A 24,066-nucleotide genomic window follows, 5' to 3' on the forward strand; every position below is an offset into this window, starting at 1 on the left:
AGTAGTAGATGGCAATAGAAGTAAGTGATGATCGAACTTTCTTTCTTTCTCTTTGTGGAAGACAGAAAGATAAGCTAAGCAATGTGGTACTACTGAAGATAATACAGGGAAGAAATGAGACTCTAGATACAGCATTCTAGAGAAAATAAAGCAATGGCATTTTAAAAGGAACCTGATGTATGTTACAGCATGGCTGGAACAGAACAAAGGAATAGAAAGGCAGTTGGCAAAAATAAGCCAGACAGAGGGGAAGCCAGGAAATGGGTGGGGAAGAGCTGTCAGCCATTGTGAGGCTCCTGACTTTTTCTCTACAACAAGAAGTTGTTGCTAAGACCTTACAGACTATTCCATCCTCTTCACAATCACGAAAGCAAAGACGTCGCTGAGTGAGAGATTAAAGGGAGGAAACGACAGGGAATACGATGAAGGAAAATTAGGAAATGGTTGTCTTGATGGATCAATTGTTGCTTTGCAATTTTCCTCCTTTTTCTTACTTTTACCCAGTGAAATTTGATACTGAAGAGAGTTTCATCAATTCCTTTTATGTCTTTATCACAATTGAGTGAACCTAGGTATCAACCACCAGCTGATCAAAATAACAGAGAAAAACATATGGGTTTTTTAAATATGAAAATGTGGTTCCGTTTTTGGATTCACTCATTTAGGTTCATCTTGATTATGGTTATTAGGTGAGAAATTAAATATTTTTGAGGACAAAAGGGAATGTATATTTGGATAAAACATGTTGGCCTGAATACAGTTCACCAAATTATTATATCTGCATATTGTCAACACATGAAAATTTTGAAATCTCCACTTTCAGCAATCAATTTTTTAACCTTTCAAGGAAATTTTCCTGTAGAAAGAAGTAATTGTATATAATCAGATTTAATTATGTTAAGTGGGAGGAGATGTACTATCCTTGCCAATTGTGCTAGCAAGTTGCTTGCCTGGCCTTCCCGAATGTTTCAGCAAGAATTTCTCCAGAAGAGGAGAAGAATTCCATCCAAGGCCATTTCTCACACAAAAAGTAGAAGAGTATTTTTTTTTTTTTTTTTGAGACAGAGTTCTGCTCTTGTTACCCAGGCTGGAGTGCAATGGCGTGATCTCGGCTCACCACAACATCCGCCTCCTGGGTACAGGCAATTCTCCTGCCTCAGCCTCCTGAGTAGCTGAGATTACAGGCATGCACCACCATGCTCAGCTAATTTTTTGTATTTTTAGTAGAGACGGGGTTTCACCATGTTGACCAGGATGGTCTCGATCTCTTGACCTCCTGATCCACCCGCCTCAGCCTCCCAAAGTGCTGGGATTACAGGCATAAGCCACCGCGCCCGGCCTATTTTATATTAAAGGCAAATATGGCAAAGAATTATTCTTAAATCTTGGTCATTTTTTTTCCTTCCATATTACAGAAAAGCCAAGGAAGTTTTCCTCATAATTTTATTTCCAAATTCTGGTTTAGGAATGCCTTCTGAGAAACTTATGCATCAGGAAACACTCTGCTTAATGCAATAGTAACTAGAATAAGAATCTGAATTGCTCCAATTTCTCAAACAAAAACAAATGTGTTCTCTCTGTCAGTTCATGAACAAGAGCTGGAGGGGTGGGTGTGGGGAGAAAGCTGACAAATCCTATCTTTTGATATTAGGCTTCATCTGCAAGCTAAAAAGATCACGAAGGTCACCTTCAACACTATTATTCTAGAATTCTAAGACTAAGTATAGCTTTTATTTACTATTAAAATAGATTAGTACACCAAGACCTCAACAAATTGGATGCAACGTATATGGCAACCTGAAATCGCCAGAAAAAGATGACCATATGGAGAGGCCCCTGTGAAGGGCATAAAATTGGCATCACTGCAGGGTGCAGGGTAACTGTGGGAGTTTACTTGGCAGTGGAAGAGGGTAAGGCACTCATGTGTCACAAGTATGGTTGAGTTACAGGTGGTTTCCAAGTCAGATTCTGAGGCTCACCTCAGAATCAATCGTGGGGTTCTTGTTTGTGTTCTTTCTTAATGCAGTGTCTTGGGATCCATCCCAAGAATCTCAAATCATAATTGTTAAGAGTAAAACCCTAAACATCTATCATTTTAATGATAGAGTCTGATGTGGCCAGCTCCTATGCCAGATTCAGCATCTAACACGTGTTTCTTAAGTTGCTCAATGGACCTGGTATTGCTTTAAGCCTTGGCTACAAAGTGGGGTATAGGGCTGGGGTTAGGGTTTAGGCCCCTGGACCTGCCTTCATGGTGTTTACATTTTCTATCTCTTTCACTCTAGAGATGTAATGGTTCTATGTCCATAAGAATGAGAAGACCAGTTAAAAACATATTCTATTATAAAACATAACCAAATATTCTTTACAACTATTAATGTATTATTACTATTAATAGACTGCCAAAGGTTTGATCTTTTGCTAAGCATTAGGCAGGCAAAATATTATCTAAGTTTTCTATTAATCTACTTTACAGATGAGGAAATGTAGAATTCAAGAGATTAAATACATGGTTTGCACCCCTCTGCCAAGGCAAGTGCGAGGGCGTGAGGCAGAAGGAGATAAGGTTAAAGCAACAAAGATAAGATTCTACTTCTATCTAACCCTAGACCCTGTGATCTTAACTCTAACGCTACTCTTCAAATATATATGAGTAGGTCAACATATACAGTTAAATATACATGCTATTGGCATTCCTACAATATGTAGAGTTTTGACAAGCAGAACTGAAAGTGTCCCCAGATATAAGTGGTCTACGATGCACACCACCTAGGCAATTTCATACTGTGACATGGTAATTGCCTCATAAACTGCATAGCTCGACTGTACCTCAGTTTTCCATTGAAACTGCTCTTTGTAACCCTAATGTGACAGGCAAGCAGCCCAAACCAATGCCATTTTGGCTCCTGCAACATTTTAAGACTTCTAATAAGTAACTGAGTCTGTAATTTCCACCCTACCCAGAGAATATGTAAAATAACACTTATCTTGACTTCTGTGAACCACTTAAGTAACAATCAGAATGTCCCCTGGCCTTCAGAATGTCCGAAGCACCTCTCCCTCACTCCCACCCAGGAGGTGGTTTACGGGCATAAAAGGTCTTGACACCCTTCTTTCAGGGCCACCGGTTAGACAGAAGGGAGTCTTCCATGGCCGCCAGCAATAAAGACCCTGTAATTCGCCTAGTCTTTGTCTCAGTGGTGATTCTCACTCAATTACAACAATACTTATAGTATCATATATCAAAGAAGAGTTAACTTTTTGATTTTCTACCACAGGCCAGGTGCCTATATATACTAGCTTAATTTAACTATATCAGCAACAAGGTTTATTCTAAGCCGCAATTAGTACTGAGAAAGCTTAGTCCGAGGGGGCTTAGTAATGTCAAAATTACATGCCCTAAGAGTGGTAGATTTCAGGGGTCTTTGGTTCTAAGCATGGAATGTGCTTTTTTACTGCATCAACTTAGAAATCATTTAATGAGCTCGTTAAAAGAAAAGCTGGGTTTATGTCTTGGCTCTGCTGTGTCTTAAAAGCTGTATAATTTTGGACAAGTTGTAAAATTTCTTTCAATTTCAGTTTCCTCATCTACAAAAGCAGAATAGTAATATTTCAAAGGGTGAGGATTACATATGTTAATAAGGCAGTTAATGAAGTATCTAGCAAATATAGACAATAATGCTATTATTTATTATTAAAGTTAATTTTAACAATCTTGTGGACAGTACCTTTTATTAGACTCTCAGAAAATGGAAATTACAGAGGCAGAAAACAGTGAGAGATGAGAAGGAATTGAAAGGATATTCCCTAAGAAATAAGACAAAATCGTAAGCTAAGTAAATAGGTAGCATAATTTATTTGTTTTCTTTGCCTTTTTAAAAATTTACCTCTTCAACCAATATTATTGAGAGCTTACTACATGACAGATACTGTTCTAGGTATTAGGATTCAGGAATAAAGAAGACAAATAAGGTCTTATTCCAGAAAGAACTTAACCTTCTAGAGAAGGAGAAAGTCCCTGAGAAAGTAAATAACTAAGCTGGGCGTGGTGGCTCACACCTGTAATCCCAGCACCTTGGGAGTCTGAGTTGGGTGGATCACTTGATCTCAGGAGTTCGAGACCAGCCTGGTCAACATGGCAAAATCCTGTCTCTACTAAAAATACAAAAATTATCCAGGCATGGTGGCATGTGCCTATAGTACCAACTACTCGGGAGGCTGAAGAAGGAGAATCACTTGAACTCAAGAGGCAGAGGTTGCAGTGAACTGAGATTGTGCCACTGCACTCCAGCCTGGGTGACAGAGTGAGACTCCATCTCAAAAAAAAAAAAAAAAAAAAAGCAAATAAATAAATGTATAATATAGTTGCAGTTAGTGATGACGATATAGGGAAAATTAACAAGGAATGTAATAGAGAAACGGAACAGTGACTATCTGGACAGAATCAGGGAAGGAAAGACCTCATTGAAGAGATAAAATTTGAGCTGGGACCTGAGGACAAGAAATTTGACACGCAACAGTCTGGGGACAGAACCCATGGAAGTAGAACAGGGAACCACAAGTGGAGTGTCCAAGAGAGATAAGGATCTTATCATGTTTGGAAAAGGGCAAACAGGCCAAAGTGTGATAGGGCCAAAGGAGCTATCAGGAATGAGGCCTTCTGGATCTGTATAGTTAGCATGCCTGCCTTTCAACAGGTTTGTGGAGAAACACATCCAGATGGAGATGTGCTCACAGCAAGTCCTTGAGAGCAACACCTGTCTAAGGGATGCAGGAGACAGTATTGAGCAGAGAGAGAAGCTGAGCTGTAATGTGTTTGATATGGTTTGACTCTGCATCCCTACTCAAATTTCATGCTGAATTGTAATCTCCAGTGTTGGAGGAGGGGCCTGGTGGGAGGTGATTGGATCACGGGCCTGGACTTTCTCCTTTCTGTTCTCCTGATAGTGAGTTCTCATGAGATTTGGTTGTTTAGAAGTGTGTAGCACCCTCCTCCCCCTTTGCTATCTTCTTCCTGCTCCAGCCATGTAAGATGTGCCTGCTTCTTCTTCCTCTTCCACCATGATTCTATGTTTCCTGAGGCCTCCCCAGCCATGCTTCCTAGACAGGCTGTGGAACTGTGGGTCAGTTAAAACCTCTTTTCTTTATAAATTACCCAATCTCGGGTAGTTCTTTATAGCAATGCAAGAACGGACTTTATTTGCAACAAAGGGCTTGGCCAACCCCATGAGCTGCACTGAGCTGGAATGTCCCAGCAGAACTGGCCTGCCATCGGTTCATGAGGTCAGATTTTCATGTCTGTCCATCTTCTTCCACCCACACATTGGCCAGCTACCCTAGGAAGAAGATGTGACTGTATGCAAAACAGTTCTCTTCACCCAAAAGCAATTTCTGGATAAGACATCAACTGAGAACCATCAGCCACTATCACTCCCAGCAGCTGGTAAATGAGCATCTCTGTCATGGAAGGGGGATCTGGGTGATAGACTATAGCATCTGTCACAATGACCACACAATGTATCATTCACACTGGGATACATCTGAAAGTAAAAGGGGTTCTTAATATTAAGAATAAGTGGAGGAAACAAGCATAAAGAGTGTCTAGCTAAACTGATAAAAAAATATATAAATTACTCATTTATAGACTGCAGTACACAGTGTAGATTTAAGAATCTTACTTAGAATGGGTTTGGATTAATGGCCTCAAAACATGCTGGAGAGGCTCAAGTTTACTTTCTCAGAAAATCTAGCTCCAGGTCTCCGAGAAAGAAAATGCCCTAGAACTGGGGTGTTGCTGCTGCCGCCTCTACCTTATTTTGGCTGCTTTTGTTCCAGGGTCCTCTTGGGCACTGCTCTTCATCAGCCTCCCACAACCTTCATCCCTGGTGTATTAAGTATCAATACTGCAGTGATTTTGCAAGCAATAAACTGATTTAAAGATGAAATGGAAACAGTTCAATATCAGCAGAGATGTTAAAATTACATATTCTGAGGCTCTGTGTCATGAGAGGAAAGTGAATAAAGGCTTTGTGTTCCCAGGAGGAGACTGAGGGCAAGGGGTGAAGGAGTGGGAGAAAAAGATTAGAGGGCTGGTGGGCTAGAGGAGAGTCACACCACACAGGCTCAGAGTAAACACAACAGGCAAGAGTTTACTCACAGGCTAACGCGGATTTGAAAATGATATCACACCCTTCCAGATGCTGACTGTTAGCATACATGAGTCAATTCACAGATGGTTGTAAACAGCCCATGCCAATGGAGATGGAGAACAGTGTCCCTGGAGTGGGGATTCTTAGTTGAGGCTCCACAGGCTCCCAAGTGAGTTCAAAGGTAGAACTCATGGAGTCTGTAAAGTTGGTTGTAAAGAGTATCATACCTTTACTTTCTAACCTCTAATTCAAATTTAGCAATCTTTTTAGTTATGAATGTGGGCAATAAACCCTAATAGAAGCAGCACCTGTGACTTTATCACCAATGGAAATCACTGATATGCTCATATCATAACACGGTTCTCACAAGTTCCTCAAAATATCTTTTCAAGAGTCATTAGACACATCACTAGATCTTATTTTTTAGTGTGTTAATAAAGAAGTATATATACACTTTGAATACTATACCATAAATGTGGTTGTTTAAATATTTCAGTAATTGTTTTAATACCATTGATTTCTTTCTCGTTTCTAAGCCTACATGTTTATGGTATATACTTAAAACCCTTATTCTGAAAGCATATCCATTGATTTCACCAGACTACCTACAAAGTCCATGGGACACAAATTGGTAGGTGCCCTACCGCAGACTCCTGTGTTTAGGGATACGCCACTACATCTTCAACTTCATAGCAGATAAAATTCTCAGTCCACAATACAGGTAGATAAGACATATTGCATTTGCTTGCTTTCTTTGAATCAAATGTCGAGGTCAGCTGCAGTCTAAATCTGGAGAGTTTTGTATTCCTCACCCCCTAGATGTCACAGGGTGAACCATAAAGTTGGGGTACAGCCTGAGAGGGCACATGAGTTCTTGGCTTCACACAGGAAAGAATTCAAGAGCAAACCAACGAGTGAAAGCAAGTGTATTAAAAAAGTAAAGAAATAAAAAGGTGGCTAGTCCGTAGGCAGAACAGCCCTGAAGGCTACTGGTTGGCTATTTATTTTTTATTATTTCTTGATCATATGCTAAACAAGGAGTAGATAATTCATGAGTTTTTCAGGGAAAGTACAGAGAATTCTTAGAACTGATCCACCTACTCCCACCCTTTCAGGTCATATAGATTAATTTTCCAATGTTGCCCTGACATTTGTCAACTGTTATGGCACTGGTAAGAGTGTCCTTTAGTATCTAACGTGTTATAATTAGCTTATAATGAGCAGTGAGAAAACCATTGGTCACTCTCATGCCGTCTTGGTTCGGGTGGGTTTTGTCTAGCTTCTTTACTGCATCCTGTTTCGTTTCGTTTGTTTGTTCTGAGACAGAGTCCCACTCTGTTGCCAGGCTGGAGTGCAGTGGTGCGATCTTGGCTCACTGAAACCTCCAACTCCCTGATTCAAACAATTCTCCTCCTCCAGCCTCCTGAGTAACTGGGATTACAGGCACGTGCCACTATGCCCAGTAATTTTTATATTTTTAGTAGAGACAGGGTTTTACCATGTTGGCCAAGATGATCTCAATCTCCTGACTTTATAATCCACCCACCTCAGCCTCCCAAAGTACTGTGATTACAGGCATGAGCCACCTCACCTGGCCTGCATTCAGTTTTATTAGGAGTCTGCATGACCTCTATCTTGTGAAACCAGTCCTGCTAAACCCTTACCTCATAGAGGTTTCCATGATATCATGGAGATGAAGTACAGAAAATGTGCAATAGCTGATAATATAGTTCTACTCATGCAAAAATCATGTTGGACAACCCGAGATTTCAAATGTGCCCAGGGTGTGGAGGGTGGTAGTAGCAGAACAGGTAAAAGGTGAATGACACTGTCCTTTGGGTCCCTCATATTTTGAGATCCAGAGAATATGGACCGACCCCCAACTGACTTAAAAAGATAATGTCCCTTAGATGACTGGCACCAATAAACCCTTGTGGTTTTGCTAGAGGGAACTAACCTAATGATGGCTCTGAGTGTGGCTGAGTGTGACCTAAGACTTTTCATCAGTGATAACAGTTGCTACTGAGGGTCACAGAGAACCACGTTAAATACACACTCTTTCAACTGAGACCACAATATCGCTTCAGTCATTTAAAATTTGTCATGTGCACTTCAAAAACAAAGCCTCTGTCTTCTGTTATTATTACATTGCTGTTAAAAAACCCTTTCAGAATCAGTTTAACTCGGTGCTCTTAAATATTCAAACTTTGTCATTACACAATCCAAAACATTCTTTTGAAACAATTTTTATAGCTATCAAGTCTGCTAATGCTTTCTAAAACCAGCACCAATGGGAGGCATAATAAATTTCTCTCAGGGACTGAAGATTTTTTAGTATTTCCCCCCAAAATCAACTTAGATGTGACCTTCCTGCTTCAGGGTCATGGACTGCCCTGGGATTTTTCACTGTGCTCAGGTAAGGCAGAAAAATAAGGTCTGGAGTTGGTGAACATAGGCTGATTCACATTTCAGCTATGACGGGACATATCCTCTCCATAGGGCATATGCCATGTAAATGACTTTGTAACTTTACTTTGTCCTCTCCACTTACATAGGGTATATACTGAGTAACAAACAGAATCCTGTAGAGGGTATGTAAGGTATTTAAACTCCCCAAAATTCTGTAACGGGGCTCTTGAGCCCCTATTCTCCAGCCCGCTCCCACACTGTGGAGTGTACTTTCACTTTCAATAAATCTCTTCATTCCTTCTTCACTTTGTGCTTGCTGTCCAATCCTTTTTTCAAGACACCAAGGACCTGGACACTCTCCACTGGTGACATAAACACTATGTTCCTGTTTGCCTGTCATTGTCCCAGTTTGTGCTAGTGTCTTGGAATAATGCTTCCTTTCATCCTAAATTTGTCCTAGTCCAGATGATAAATTTTATGGGCATTCTGGCCATCAGTTCATGGAGGCTATAGCCGACACATCTATTTCTGGCCACCAGTTCATGCAGGCTATGGCCGACACACATTTGTATGCCTGGGCCTTCCAGGTGCAGGGCTAGGCCACTCCTGAGCCATTCCTGGGGAAGGCCATCTCCTCAGAAGCCTTGACACTTGCACAGGATTCTGCTACCAAAGTGTAAAGGGCCCCTGCTTTCCTGGCTGCCTCACAGAATTCCTCCTTACCCTTCCCTCCTTTTCTCTGACTCTAGATAGAACTCCTTCCAAGACTTAATTTCTTCATATATGGAAGAAAAGAATAACGTGGCTGATGCCTATGGCTTTGAGCCTGTGAAACAAACTTCCTTAGGGACAAAGAGGCACAAAGGACATTAGCAGACACATTTTCATGGGATGTGGGACCCTCTTCACAGATTTTATTATCCCATGGGGCATGCACATTTGTTTAGACTATGCTGTTTTACAACTCTGTAAAGACAGAAGTTAACTTGTGGAAAACTGATTGTAACAAAAATATTTCATGTCTATACACATGCAGAGTCTCTCCAGAGAAAGCAAAATTATTTCTCTCCCCAGTGTAGAAAAATTCAGTGTGTACCTATTTGTCAATTTATGTCAGCTTCTTTAATCTGTGGAAGCACTGTACTTGGAATTCTCCTTTGAACCAGTATGTTACGGTTCTCTTATTAATGAGTGAAGTAAAATCTTTGGCAGTTGTTTGTTTTTATCTGTATGAAAGCCATGATCTTATCTTTGATTTTTTTTTTCCTTGAAAATTATCTTTTAACATCTGGTTAGCTGCTTGAAACACAACAGCAGAGAGAGGAAAATAGAGAAAGGAACAACACGAGCTAATAGCTCAATAAAGTATCTTGTCACCTCTGCTTATTCTTTTCTTTTCTCCAGTCACATACAGTCCAGGGGAGACTGTGGCTCTGTACACCACAGCTTTTAACTTGAGATGAGATTTCTATTTAGTTTTGGATTTTCCTTTCCAGTCCTTGAAGCTAATTCTTAGACTTCACTCTCTGAACCCCAGTTCTCAACAAATCTATGGATTCTCCACTTGGTGATCTACCTTAACATTTTCCCCAGAGTAATTGTGAAGACCATTTGCGTTCATTTTGCATAAAAATGACAGAACTGAACAGAATTGGCATATGCGTTCACCTGTCATGCTTGAGCTAAAATATTACCCTTCAAAATCCCAATTCACCAATTTTCAGTGGCTGCCCAAAATTTGCGGCTGAGCCTGTCACCTCTCTTCCCAAATGGCATCCATCGTGCCCCATTGCCTGAAGAGTAGGTTCCAAACCACTTACTTTGATGCATTCAAAGTTCTTTGGCATCAGGCTCACTCTATCCTGTGACATAGCACTCTCCACGGAACACAGAAGTTGCACAAAAGACCTGTCATTTCCAAGCATAACAGGTGATTTTTGTGTCTTCTATTCTCGATTCACGCTGTGCCCTCCACCATGCAACTCCTTTCTCTGCCTTCTGAACTTTTACTCTCCAAACCTGAGCTTAGATTAACCTGACCATCTCCTTACCCTTTCCTCCCCAGAGAAATTTAATGGACTTCAACCGTATCACAAATAAAACACCTGGCCATAGTTAAAATCAGCTACAACAGCTGCAGGGCTCAGGGCAAAAGGGAAAGTTGTGGGGTCCCTCATTCAAATTTATTACAATGTCAACAGAAGCATTAAACCAAGTGCAAGGTCCTTCTGAGTACAGGGTCTGTGGGACTGCACAGGTCATATTCCCTTGAAGTCTGGTCACAGTTTTTGTAAGTACTTGCTCACATGTCAGCCTGAACCCCATGGCTTTTCATGGCCCTGAGAACCATGAAAAAAATAAAATCCTGAACTCCCCAACCAAACTGAATAGACCCCCTCTTGGTCAAGGGGACCCAAGGGAAGTCTTAAAAACTGAGTTCTTGGCTATGACTGGTCAGGTAATCAGGCAAGGCTCATTATAGCCCCTCCCTCACTAATTGCTATTAGACTTTCTTTCCTAAGAATTAAACAGAAACCACCTCCTTAGAAAGATGTGCCATACTCCCCTCCCTTTTTGTTTATGTTCTCTTTTGACAAAACAAATGACCGGCCTTTCTTCCTGATGGGAGAAGAGACCACTTCTCTTCTCTTATTCATGATAAGAGACTACTGACCATCGACTGGCTTGGGTCAGTTTACAGAGGCTGTGCACGAGATGCCTCTGTGTCCTCCATATCACCTTTCATGTATAGATCCAAACTATAATGCATTTAAATGTTAATTTAAATGTCTCCACCCCAGAGTGAACATGGGACATATGCAACACACATTTGCTTACTACACATGTGTGCACCCTCCTGTTACCTGATAATGTATACTTAGCCTACCTGTTCAGCTGAAATTCCTGTCTTGTCCTTCCTTCTCTGAAGTGCTCCATTGCAGTTTCTGCCAGAGGCTGTGCTTCCCAGCCTGCAGGATGGCCAGACTGCAGGTTGCAACCCCTTAGAAAAAGTAAAAAGGGGAGGAATCGCATCAGGATAAATAGCTAATGCATGTAGGGCTTAATACCTCAGTGATGAGTTGATAGGTGCAGGAAACCACCATGGTATGCATTTTCCAGCGTAACAAACCTGCATGTCCTGTGCATGTATCACAGAACTTAAAATTTAAAAAAATAATTTTAAAAAGAAATAAAATGGCAGTGTCAGAGGCATTGGAACCAGAGTGACTCCATTTTGAGTGGTGGCTAGGAAAATGAGACTGAGATTTGCTGGGCTACATTCTCATAAAGTTAGGCATTCCTAGCCTCTAGATGTGTATGGTTAAGGGAACAAATTAATAATGTTGACTAAACAGACCCACACATGGAAGTGTCCAGATCTCCCAATATCTGGAGAACAAAGGCATTCCTAATTGTGCTTTAAAGATAATAATATAGATTCTTGCAAAATGTAGTAATTAAGAAAATTAATCCTATATCACAAACCTTTGCAACGGAACACATCTGTCCACATATACAAGCATTGTACCTGGATGGACACATTCCTCCTGTTACTTTCAGGAACGTCCTCCTCTGTCTATGGAGTAGCTGTGCTTTTGCCACTTTACTTTCTTAATAAACTTCTTTTATTTTGTACTGCAGACTTGCCCTGAACCATTTCTTGCACAAGATGTAAGAACCCTCTTTTGGGGTCTGAATCAGGACCCCTTTCCTGTAACAGCAGACTTTGGATGGGAAATTGTTAAAATGTTTTTGAAAAAAAAAAAAATTGACATTATCTAATAAAATTTAAAACATACAAAAAATAAAAAAATAACGCTCGACTTTCCAAATGTGTGAACATTGTGATTCATCAGTTGGTAGGCCTCCCACGCTGCACGTCTTCAACTTTCTCATTCTGAACCCCTTGGGTCATTGTTTGAGTTTTTCTTGCTGATATAATAAATTACCAAAAATTTATCCTCATACATTCTGGTGGCCAGTAGCCTAATTTCCTGTATCTGAACTAAAATCAAGGTGTCAATAAGGTTGGTTTCTTCTGGAGGCTCCAGGAAAGAATATATCTCCTTGCCTTTTCCAGCTTCTAGAAGCTGCCTGCATTCCTTGACAGCTTGAAAGCATGTGACTCCAGTATTTTCTTCCGTTCTTACATCACCTTCTCTCCAATTCCAACTCCTCTTGCTTCCCTCTTATAGACTCCTATTAAAGCAGGAACGTCCCCAAGAAACAAACCGAACTGGGAAGGAAGGGGTGATTTACTCAGCCGGGAGCAAGGCAGCATAGCTGCCTAACAGCTGAGCTCGTCTAACAAAGAAAATTCCGGTCCTTATAAAGGCTTACAAATCTAGAAATTACACATGAAAGGGTGTTGGGTTTACAGTTTAGAAATTACCTGTGAAAGGGTCTTGGTTCATGGAGTAGCATGGGGTATGTGGCTTAGGTGGGGTTTTGATCTTGTTTAAGCAAAAACAATGGCTTCCGAAAGATTCCTCCATACCACATCTGCGATCTATAGGAGGGCAATTAAGGTGGCACCTGGTCTGCCAGCCTTTAATTCTCCTATTGAAATGCAATGTGGAAGTCAAGGGGGAGGTGGTCTTAGATGCTTAGGTCTCCTTCCTCACTATGGGCTCCTCAAGTCCACTTGGATAATCCAGCACAATCTCCCCATCTCAAATCATTAACATAATCACATCTGCAAAGCCATTTTGTGCTATATAAGGTAATAGTTACAAGTTCTGAGGATTAGGACATGAATTTCTTAGGGAGTGGGGAGGTAATTTTTCTGTCTACCACAGTCTCCAAGCCAGAATATCAAGTGCAGGGCTTTGGGGCACAACACAGGGATGGCTGGAAGGCCCAGGTGCTGGATCAGCAGGAAGTCCTAAGCAACACAGAGAGAGACATGAATGGCCTGGGCTCAGAGGGGTAGACTCTTTTTACTACTCTCCCTGTAGTGGGAATCTTGGTTAATCAGTCTTGCAATATTGTAAGAAGAGGGATGAGCAGGGGGGAGGTGGGAGAGGAACAAGAGGCAAAGTGGCAGAGTGTTGAGTCAGAAATGGAGAGAGAGAAGTTGACAGGGAGAGGACACTGAGGGAACAGACTCGTAATCTGAGCCTGGACACTAGCTGTTCAGAGGAAATGCACCAGACTAACAGAATCTGGAGATGACGCAGTTGAGGGAGAAGGCTCCGCATCCTGGACCTCATTGCAAGACAGCCGGGAGGGCTGGAGTAGGGCTGCGAGATTTAGCAAATGAAACAATTCAAGCTAAGCTTGAATTTCAGATGAACAATTAATTTTTTAGTTTAAGTATGTGCCGTGCAATTTTGTCTGGCAACGCTAGCCTAGAAAGAGCTATTGTGGGCCATTCAGCATAAAAACCCTATCTCTAGGCCACGCATAGACAGAATTAGAATTCACTGGGCATTCTAAGTCATAACAGAAGACCTATTTACCACTTTCTTAATAGGTTCACGCTTTCTCTTTCTCAGCCCTCTGCAAGGAATGAGCTTCTTCTGTTCCAGCATGAGAGAGCTTGGTCATCCTTCAAGTCCCAGTCAAAGTCAAGAAATTGATTCATCTATCCCCACACTCAGCCTGGATGCTAAGAGCTGAAAACAGGTTCTCTTCCCAGGCAAATGGTTTGAATGTTCATTACAGGAACCTCCCAAAAGGTCTATCAACTCTTTAATGGAAAATGTCCATACACAGTTTAACCTTAAGATTCTTTGAAGCCATCACCCCAAAATTTAATCCTGGTAATCCTTATCCAATCCTAATCAGGACCCTCTTCCTTTGGAGAAAAGAAAAAAAAAAAAAAAAAAAAAAAAAAAAACTTAAAATTTGCAGTTCTCAGCAAATTCTGACCTTACGTTTCCCTCTCTGAGACGCTTCCAAAGTTTGGGAGACATTCTTCTTTACCAGGGCAAGCAAGAAACTCAGCTTTGTCTTATCGATAAGTTGTCCTGGTGACATGTGAGGAGCCAGCTGTTAACAAGGGGCCTCCTCCTTTGGGAAGCCCTCCTGGTTAATTCCAAGGGTAAGAAATCACTTCAGGCAGACCCAGAGCTCTTCATTAGGTCCCTATAGCAAGCATCACAGGCTTCCTTGGAGTTATTGGTAAGCACAGCTCAACAGAGCTGAGTACTCCATAGGCAGAAGACCTGTCTCCTATGAGTCTATACTCTCTGTGGAAACCAAGCCCTTTGTCCCTTTAAGAGCTGCTGAAACATCACTGGCATGAGGGAAACTGACTAATAAGAGAAAAGACAAACATATTTAACCTGTGTACACAGAACCTTCAGAATGGAGACCCAATACCCACAACAAGGAACAGAAAAGTATACACCATCGTGAGGTTACAGGAAAAAACGCGGGCTCAGCACATGGCCAAAAACAGATGATTTTAGTAAATCAGGTTTTAGTGGCAAGCCAGGTTATAGGAGGAGGAAGAAAGGAGGAGGCTTGGCCAGCAAAGGTGGCCTTGTTATGTAGATGAAGCCCCAAAGGTAGCAGCCCTCAAAAAGAACAGACTAGATGGTAAATGCTTCTTTTCAGACTCTAAGAGGTATCAGATTCTCAGTTTCTCTCTCCTAGGTCCTGGAAGGGCCTGGCCTGGAAAGAGAAGGCTTGACTGCGTTAATGGAGATTCTCTACAAATGCAAATTTATCTCCCCTCTCTGCTGCCTCTGCAACAGCCATTTCAAAACATGTCAAAGAAGTATATTTTGGGGTAAAATATTTGTATTTCCTTAACCTTCCAGTATGTCTGACCCACAAAGGGTAATTAACACACATGTATGAAAGAAAGGTTAAGAAGGAACTAAGAGAAATAATATGTGATGGTAGTGATTAAAAAAAAAAGTGTGCTTCATTGGAAAATGATTCTCTGCCTACAACAAACCAGTCTGGGTTACCTTACTCTGATTCTAGGGGAGCTATTTACAACTCTGTAAACTGGAGGTAATTTCTAGCAGTGCAAAATAATTCTTATGTGTGAAAATGCAAACCCTGTCCAGTGCAGACCCAACTGATCACTGTATTAGTCTATTTTGCATTTGTATAAAGAAATATTTGAAACTGGGTAATTTAGAAAGAAAAGATCATCATTTGGCTCATGGTTCTGCAGACTGCACAAAAGGATAGTGGGGCATCTGATTCCGGTGAGGCCTCAGGAACATTACAATCATGGCAGAAGGTGAACAGGAGCATGTTACATGGTCAGAGAGGGAGCAAAAAGAATGGGAGGGGTATGACACCCTTTTTACCACCGGCTCTCACATAACCAACAGAGTGAGAAGTCATTCATTACTGTGGGGAAGGCATCAAGCTATTCATGTGGAATTTGACCCCATGGTCTAAATGCTTCTCACTGAGCCCCACCTCCAACATTTGGAGACACATTTCAACGTGGGATTTGGAGAGGACAACTCTCAGAGTCGTGAGAACCAGAGCAACTCCATCTTGAATAAAAGTTGGTAAAATAAGGCTGAGACCTACTTGGCTGCATTCCCAGATGGTTACAGCATTCCAAGTTAAAGGATGAGATACGAGGTTGGTACAAGACACAAATCAAAGACCTTGCTGATAAAACAGGTTGCAGTAAAGGAGCTGGCTAAAAACCCACCAAAACCAAGATTGCAACGAGAACCACCTCTGTATGTCCTCACTGCTACATGCCCACCAGTGCCATGACAGTTTACAAATGCCAATGCAACATCAGGAAGCTACCCTACGTGGTCTAAAAAGGGGAGGCATGAATAATCCACCCTTTGTTTAGCATATCATCAAGAAATAACCGTAAAAGTGGGCACCTAGCAGCCCTCAGGGCTGCTCTGTCTGTGGAGTAGGCATTCTTTCATTCCTTTACTTTCCTAACAAATTTGCTTTCACTTAACGAATCACCCTGAATTCTTTCTTGGGCGAGACCAGTAACTCTCTCTCCGGACCCTCTTTTGGGGTTTGGATTGGGACCCCTTTCCTATAACACAACCATCCAAACTATGTGAATGTCCCTCCCTTGATATGGAAAAAGCTAGTGTTGTCTCCGTTTGCACCATCATTCCAGTATTTCTGATCTACAAATGCCTGTTCTTTCCATTTTTATTCAAGCCAGTTATAAAATTTTTCTGGCTTTCTCATTTAATTAATGAGCTCAATAAATTTTTTAAACATGAATTTCTTTCTATATCTGCATGAAAATTATGATTTTACATTCTTAAAAATTACTCTTTCACAAAGACTAATTATAATATAAGAAACACAATTAAGATTTTAAAAAACAGGGAGGCATGGAGGGAGAGAGACTAGGATGGGCTTTTAATGTTCCACTCAGCTGGACCAAACTTTAGAGAGGTTTCTGTCTGACTACAGGCCCCACACCTCTTTTAACTTAGAGCATTTACTTTAGAAAACTTTCTCAAGGACTTGGGAGCCAACCCTTTGAAATGTCATTATCAAAAAAGATAGGGCCCCTATCTCCCAGTCTTTGCCGGGTTGTGGGTGGGGCAGGGAGGGCATCCCCAGGGACCAGGGGTCTAATCCAGACAAGTGTCCATTAGCAAATGCAAGTGGCCTAATCACATTGACCAGCCCCCCTCCCTCACTGCAACACTTAAAAACTTGCCCATCTTTTGTTCCAGTGGAATTGAGTTCAATCCCTTTCCTTTATAGCAATAGTCTTGAATGGTCTTCTTTACCTGCTTTACTCTAACTAGTGTAGTTTTTCTTACATAAGAAAGGAGAGAAGGAAATTGAAAAGGAAAAAATATATATTAAACAATAAAATCCTAATTCCATTTGGAAGATGAAAATAATGCATTTCCATGAGTTTACTTAATTTGCAAATTCAGGAGCTGCACTGAGATCTTCAGTCTGTATGAGACGTGCTTTCAGCACTCTCTCTCGTGTTTAATCCTGTGTTCTATTGACAGACGGAGAAGAAATATCTACTTGTAAGAGCTGCTTTCAATTTTTGAGGGTGCTTTATTCCAACAAAAGCCTCTAGGCCAGTCTGTTTGTGGCCTTGAGTAACAGATATGCCAAGGGCCATATGACAGCTTTTCTTTGCCTCTGTGTTCTGTATGTCCAGAGGCAGGAGGGGATGAAACATCTTGGATTGTCACTGACGGTCACAGATCTGCGTTACCAGAAAGCCGGTCTCAGGATTTGTATTCTGGCCATGTGTGGAACTTAACTGCACAGCAGAAACGTGTCGGTGATTGCAAGCAGCTCTGTAAAATATTTATTCAATATTAGCTTACAATGTGTGCTCCCATTAGGTAATGGGACTGAAGAGCTTTGGCTCAAAAGAAAGAGAAGAACAAGTGTGAGCATGAAAGTATTAGAAGTCAACTAACTTTTCTGAATTTTTAAATCACAAAAGATATATACAAAATCCTCAAAATGAGAAATGCCATTACTTTTGCAGTCACTGAAGGAAGAAAACAAGTATGAGGTCAGCACTGTGGAGGTGACATTTTCTATATTCACTTTTTATCTTTGTAAGAAGATATGATAGAAATATTTTCTTTGATGAAAATTAATCTAAAGATGGCAGATAAATTAAAATTCAACTGATAAACTTTTCCTTTTCTAAGAATGAGATCTTTGGGAGAAAAATAGCATCTTTATGGGTAGCAGTCTCACTTATTCACTTAACCAACATGCATTGAGGAAATTAATTAGCTAGGTGCTAGGATATAGCACTTTTTTAAATGATGCTGATTTATAATATAGTGCAAAAGACAGCTATCAGTAAAAATTATCACATGGATAAATACTTATGTATTTATTTTGAAACAGAGTTTTGCTCTTGTCGCCCAGGCTGGAGTGCAATGGCAAGATCTCAGCTCACTGCAGCGTCCGTCTCCTGGGTCCAAACAATTCTCCTGCCTCGGCCTCCGGAGTAGCTGGGATTATAGGTGCACACCACCATGCCCAGCCAATTTTTGTATTTTTGTAGAGATGGGATTTCACTATGTTGGACAGGCTGGTTTCAAACTCACAATCTCAGGTAATCCACCCTCCTTGGCCTCCCAAAGTGCTGGGATTACAGGTGGGAGCCACCGTGCCCAGCCAGAAATTATCATATGGATAAATATTTAAATACAAGCTGATGTAAGGCTCTGCAAAGAAACAATCTGTCACTTCGATAGGACACACTAAAAGAATTTGACCTCTGCCTCAGGCTTCTCTGAGAAAGCGATTTTCAGTCAAGAATTTTAGGAATGACTACAAGTTTACTAGGTGGAGGAGTAAAAGGAGGAGCCATGGTGGGGGACCATGTGAACATATTGAAAACTGAAGCCGGACAACTGGGCGCCAGACAAAGCAATGATTTATAGATCAATTAACAATTTTGGTCTTCATCTCAAAAGCAATAGAAAGTCACGAGGGGTTTCAGGAGGCTACCTTTAGAAAAGATCACATTGGCTGCAGTTCGGAAAACAGTTTCAGAGCAGGTGGAAGACTGAAAATGCAAGGAGACTGTTGGGCGTTAGTGACCAGCTGGTCAGGTGAGAAATTCCGGTAGCCGTGGAATTTGAATAAGAAGGTAGCCGTGGACAGGGAGAGAAATGAACAACTCTGAATAACGATGAGATTTAAATTAGCACCCATTAAGTAACTAAAGCCAGTTCTACCATTTTCCAGAAAACTGCACGGGTGATGGGCATGGCTGATTATTGTGGAAGTTTGTTAGAGTGCAGATGTTCATAAATAAGAACGTTTTTCCACCTTTAGGCAGTTATTACTAAATAGCTCATTCTCAAACCCTTTCTCCCAAATTATCCAAGTCTTTCTTTAAGAACAAAAAAGGTATTTGTTGTCCATAATTATTCATTTCAGAATTGTCACTGAGGCGATGTGGACAAAGTCTTTTGCTCCAGGCAACTCAGAGAGACTGCAGAACCCTTCCCTGAGACGGTATTTGCACTTATCCTAGCAAAATGGAGGTCTGAGTTTTTTCACTGTTGCTGTAAGACAAGGTAAAGCCACGCAGTCTATTTATCAAGCTGCAGAAATGTCCTAGTCCTGGAATTGTGTACCTCAATCTACGCTTTATAATTTTGTATATAGTTGGCTAAGAGATGAGATGTTTTTCAGAAAAAAGAAAGGTACTGAATTAATCAAGTATCATACAGAGAAGTGGCAGCTGAGTGCCACCATGTTTGCTGGTATATGATGAGCTAACAATTCTAAAGGAGTGTGTTTTAAACTTTAACATGGAAACCATTTCCCAGGAATTCTAAATCCCGGATATGGGATGGGGCCTAGGAGTCTTCACTTTGAACGATCACTCTGGAAGACGCTGATTCAGGTAGTCCTAGAAACACACATAGGAACCACTCCAGAGCATAAAAGCCTTTTTTAATCCTCAACTGAATTCAAGAAAATATCAGATGGTTCAAATAGGTCCACTGACTCTATTTGAAATATAATATTTGGGCTCATACAGAGAACCTCTGAAAATCCATCCTTTCTACAGTTGAAATGTTTCCTGGGTACTCTGCTTTGCTTTTTTGAAAATTCTACACAGTATTCCGTACACTTCACTGACTTAACATGTTCTCCTCCATAAACTTGGCAAGTCGTTGATGCATTTCTGCACAGAAACATTTTTTTCCTTTGAATAAAACCAACACTTCCTGCAGAGATTATGGGCTCAGAAGATTAGATATTTTTTAAGTAAAAGAAATTCAACATTGTAGCAAAATCAGTGTTTAGTGGTCCAAAGTCCACCTGTGATGAAGAGGTGTGATGAAGACATCAGGGTTCCTGGGAGGTGCTGGCTCCTGCCCACACCTCAAGACAACAGTAATGAATTTTCCTCGGAAGTGAAAAAATGAAATCCTATATAACTGATGGGATTAACCTTCTCTAAGAATAAACTGCCAGTCTGTCAGAACGTATGTTAACAGACACTAATTGTTGGATATAGAGGAGTTTCTTAGAAATGATCTTTGTGCCCTAAGTAAGAGAAAAATAAACTAGTAATTAAAACATGGCCCACACATAGTGTAACTGTGGCATTTGATAATCTTGCTAAGCCTTGCTTCTCTTATTGATAACACATGAACCTAGAAACAATTTTGTCTAGCAGATTTTTATTTGATGTGGATTAAATAACATTCAAATATTCACTATAATATACTTAGATGCTACTTAATTTCATACTATGGTCTGGTATTTTTGTTGTTTTATATTGTTTGACTGGGATTAACAACATTAAAAGTCAGCTTATTTCCTATATACTCATCTTAACCAGTTAAATTTTATTATGGAGAATATTCCATTTGCATAGCAATAAAAACTACCTACTAATAAACTTATTTTTTATAAAAGTTTAAGGCTATAAGAAAAATCTATAAAGCTTTACTAAAAAATAATAAATTTAATATTATTAATCTATCCATTCTTCTAAAATTAACAATCTCACCAATATCACATTCAATAGAATTGTCATAAAATACAGCATGGTTTTTTAACTTGAGAAGTTGATTCTAAGTCCATCTGAAATAAGTAAATGTAGAAGCAGCAGCTACATTATCTTGATAAATAATTTGCTTTACCAGAATCAGCATATACTATGTAAAAACCACAAGATTTTAACAATGTGAAATGGATGCAGATATATGGATGCACAGGGCTGTGTGTGTGTGTGTGTGTGTGTGTGTATCTTAAACTAGTTTTAAAAGAGTATATTATTCGCTCCTAAAACAAAACAAAACGACTAATACAGTCTTGATAAATATTTGGTCCCAAGTTTTGATGTCATGAAATTATCCTATATAAATATTCCATATATTTCCTGTTTAGAAAAATTCCAGAAGGCACACTATATAGTATATCATTATGACATTATTTGTAATTGAATAAAAAAAAGACACAACTCAAATACAGATAAAGTGTACTTGAGCTTTTTAGTATAGCTGAGAATTGTCTGCTACATCCCACCTTCTCTCAGCTAACATAAGAGCCAGGGTGGGGAAAGCCTGAAAGTACTAGATATTAGTGTGTTTTCACACTGCTATGAAGAACCACCTGATACTGTGTAATTTTTAAAGAAAAGGGTTTAATGGAGTCTCAGTTCCACATGGCTGGGGAGGCCTCAGGAAACTTACAATTGTGGCAGAAGGGAAAGCAGGCACCTTCTTCACAAGGTGGCAGGAGAGAGAAGTGTGTGAAGGAGAAACTGTCAGACCCTCATAAAACTATCAGATATTGTGATAACTCATTCACTATCAAGAAAACAGCATGGGGATGCTGCCCTCTTGGTTTAATCATTTCCCACCAGGTTTCTCCCTCGACATGTGGGTATTATGAGGATTACAATTTGAGATGAAATTTGGGTGGGGACAGAGCCAAACCATAACAACTAGGAAGTAAGCAAAAGCTAGCACACTTCAAGTCAAAACTTGGAACATCACAAAGTTAGTTGTTATTTTTACAATGTAAGAGGCAGGGAGGAAAGCCAGAAAATACTAGTGTATTAGTTGGTTTTCACACTGCTATAAAGAACTGCCCAAGACTGTGTAATTTAAAAAGAAAAGAGGTTTAACTGAGTCACAGTTCCAAATGGCTGGGGAGGTCTGAGGAAAGTTGCAATCATGGCAGAAGGGTCAGGTCAATATCAGCGTTGCATGGGGGTATCTAAAACTCCAGAGAAGGAACCCCACAGTTGCAGGAAAAGCATTTGATAAAATTTAACACCCACTTATGGTTAAGTACTCTCAGCTAAATAGGAGTAGGGTAAAACTCCACCAATCTCATGAGCACATCTACAAAAATGTATATCTGGTATCCTGCTTTTATTAAAGATGCACAAAAGCTCTACCCTACAGACAATGTAGAAGACTCTACAAAAGAAAGGTAGGCTACTCAGCATAACAAAGCACCACTGAGAGGAATCAAACACAACCTAAGTAAATAGAATTATGTACCCCTGTTATGGTTTGGAAGATTCCGTGTTGTTAAGGTGTCAGTACACCTATTTGTGTACTATATCTATTGTTCTACAACTTGATGTTTTCAAAAAATTTGTAGGGCTGTACATTATGCTACTTAACTCATTCTTTTTAACAGCTATATATTATTTGATGGAATAAACATGCCTTGACATTTTAAACATATCATGAGAATTTCAGGCAAAGCGCTTACCTAAAATTTTATCCCTTTTTAAGTTGAGGGTTACAACTGCAGGTTTGTTGCATGGGTAAACTTGTGTGTGTGCGCATGTGTGCGTGTAAAAGCCTCATAGATATTACAGACTATTTTGATAAATGGAGAAATATATACTCTTTTCCCAGGCTCCTAATAAGCAGCCTTCTTCATAAATCTTAATAAATTTAGGTTTTACAAATGGAAAGAACGTACACATCCATAATAGCTAATGATGTATGCTACATCTTATTGGGCTCTCACTCTATTCTAGGTACTTAGTAACCATATATTAGCTGAAACACACCTAAAAGAAAGGCAGCATCACTACCCTGGTTGTGCAGATGAGTAAGCTCAACCAATAAAAGCCTGGAAAAATTTCACCTGGAGCTTTTATTTATCATTAAAGAAGAATAAATCAATTTTCTATATAGTCCTAAGTCTTTTGTGAGTACAAATTATTTGTTCCAGTTCTTAATTAGTTGGTCTCTCCTGAAAAACAAAATTATTTCTAAAACTTCAAAGTGAAGAACTATATCCCAATCTGAAATTCAAAATGCTGCCCCAATATACGAGGCCCTGTCTAACTGGGCATTATCCTATGGGGATGAATTATGTTTCTAAACCTTCTTTAATGCCTCATACCTACAAAGTTTAATACCTAGCAAAATCTCAAGATGATAAATATTTACTGAGTGTTCACTATGTAATAGACACTCTGCTTATTTTTCACCATCTCATTTACATATTACAAAAGTATCAGGAGGTAGGACCTCCGTGATTCCACTATTATGTCTAGTTTACAGATGAGGAAACCAGTGCTGAGAAAGATGAACCAACTTGCTGAAGGTTTCGCAGCCTGGACTCATGCTAAAGTCAGCCTAGCATTAAAGCAATACTCTTCATTGCCTCTTAACAACAACAAAATAATCTACTATAAAAGGTACTAATTAAGCTTCCTAAAGATCTTGAATACCTCTGATACAGCAGAGATGGATTTTTGGGGTGCTAGAGATGACATTGTTTTCCTAAAATCGTTGCTCATCAGTTTTATGCATTTCTGCTGAGGAAATCCAATTCATTTTTCCTTGAGATGCATTTGCTATCTATAGAAGATATTTCATATTTATACTGTGATATCCTACATGATTAGTGACTTTACATATATGTTGATATTTGGACCATGAACCATACATCAAAGAACAAGAGAAAAACACTCAAACACATACGATACTGATGATGACGGTGGCAATTCTAATATTTGACATTTTATTTCATCTTCCCACCATTTGACAGATTCAAAACAAAGTAAAACGACTTTTGCAGCAACTTGGATGGAACT

Source organism: Callithrix jacchus, chromosome 5, assembly GCF_049354715.1.
Source record: "Callithrix jacchus isolate 240 chromosome 5, calJac240_pri, whole genome shotgun sequence".
NCBI classification, from domain to species: Eukaryota; Metazoa; Chordata; class Mammalia; order Primates; family Cebidae; genus Callithrix; species Callithrix jacchus.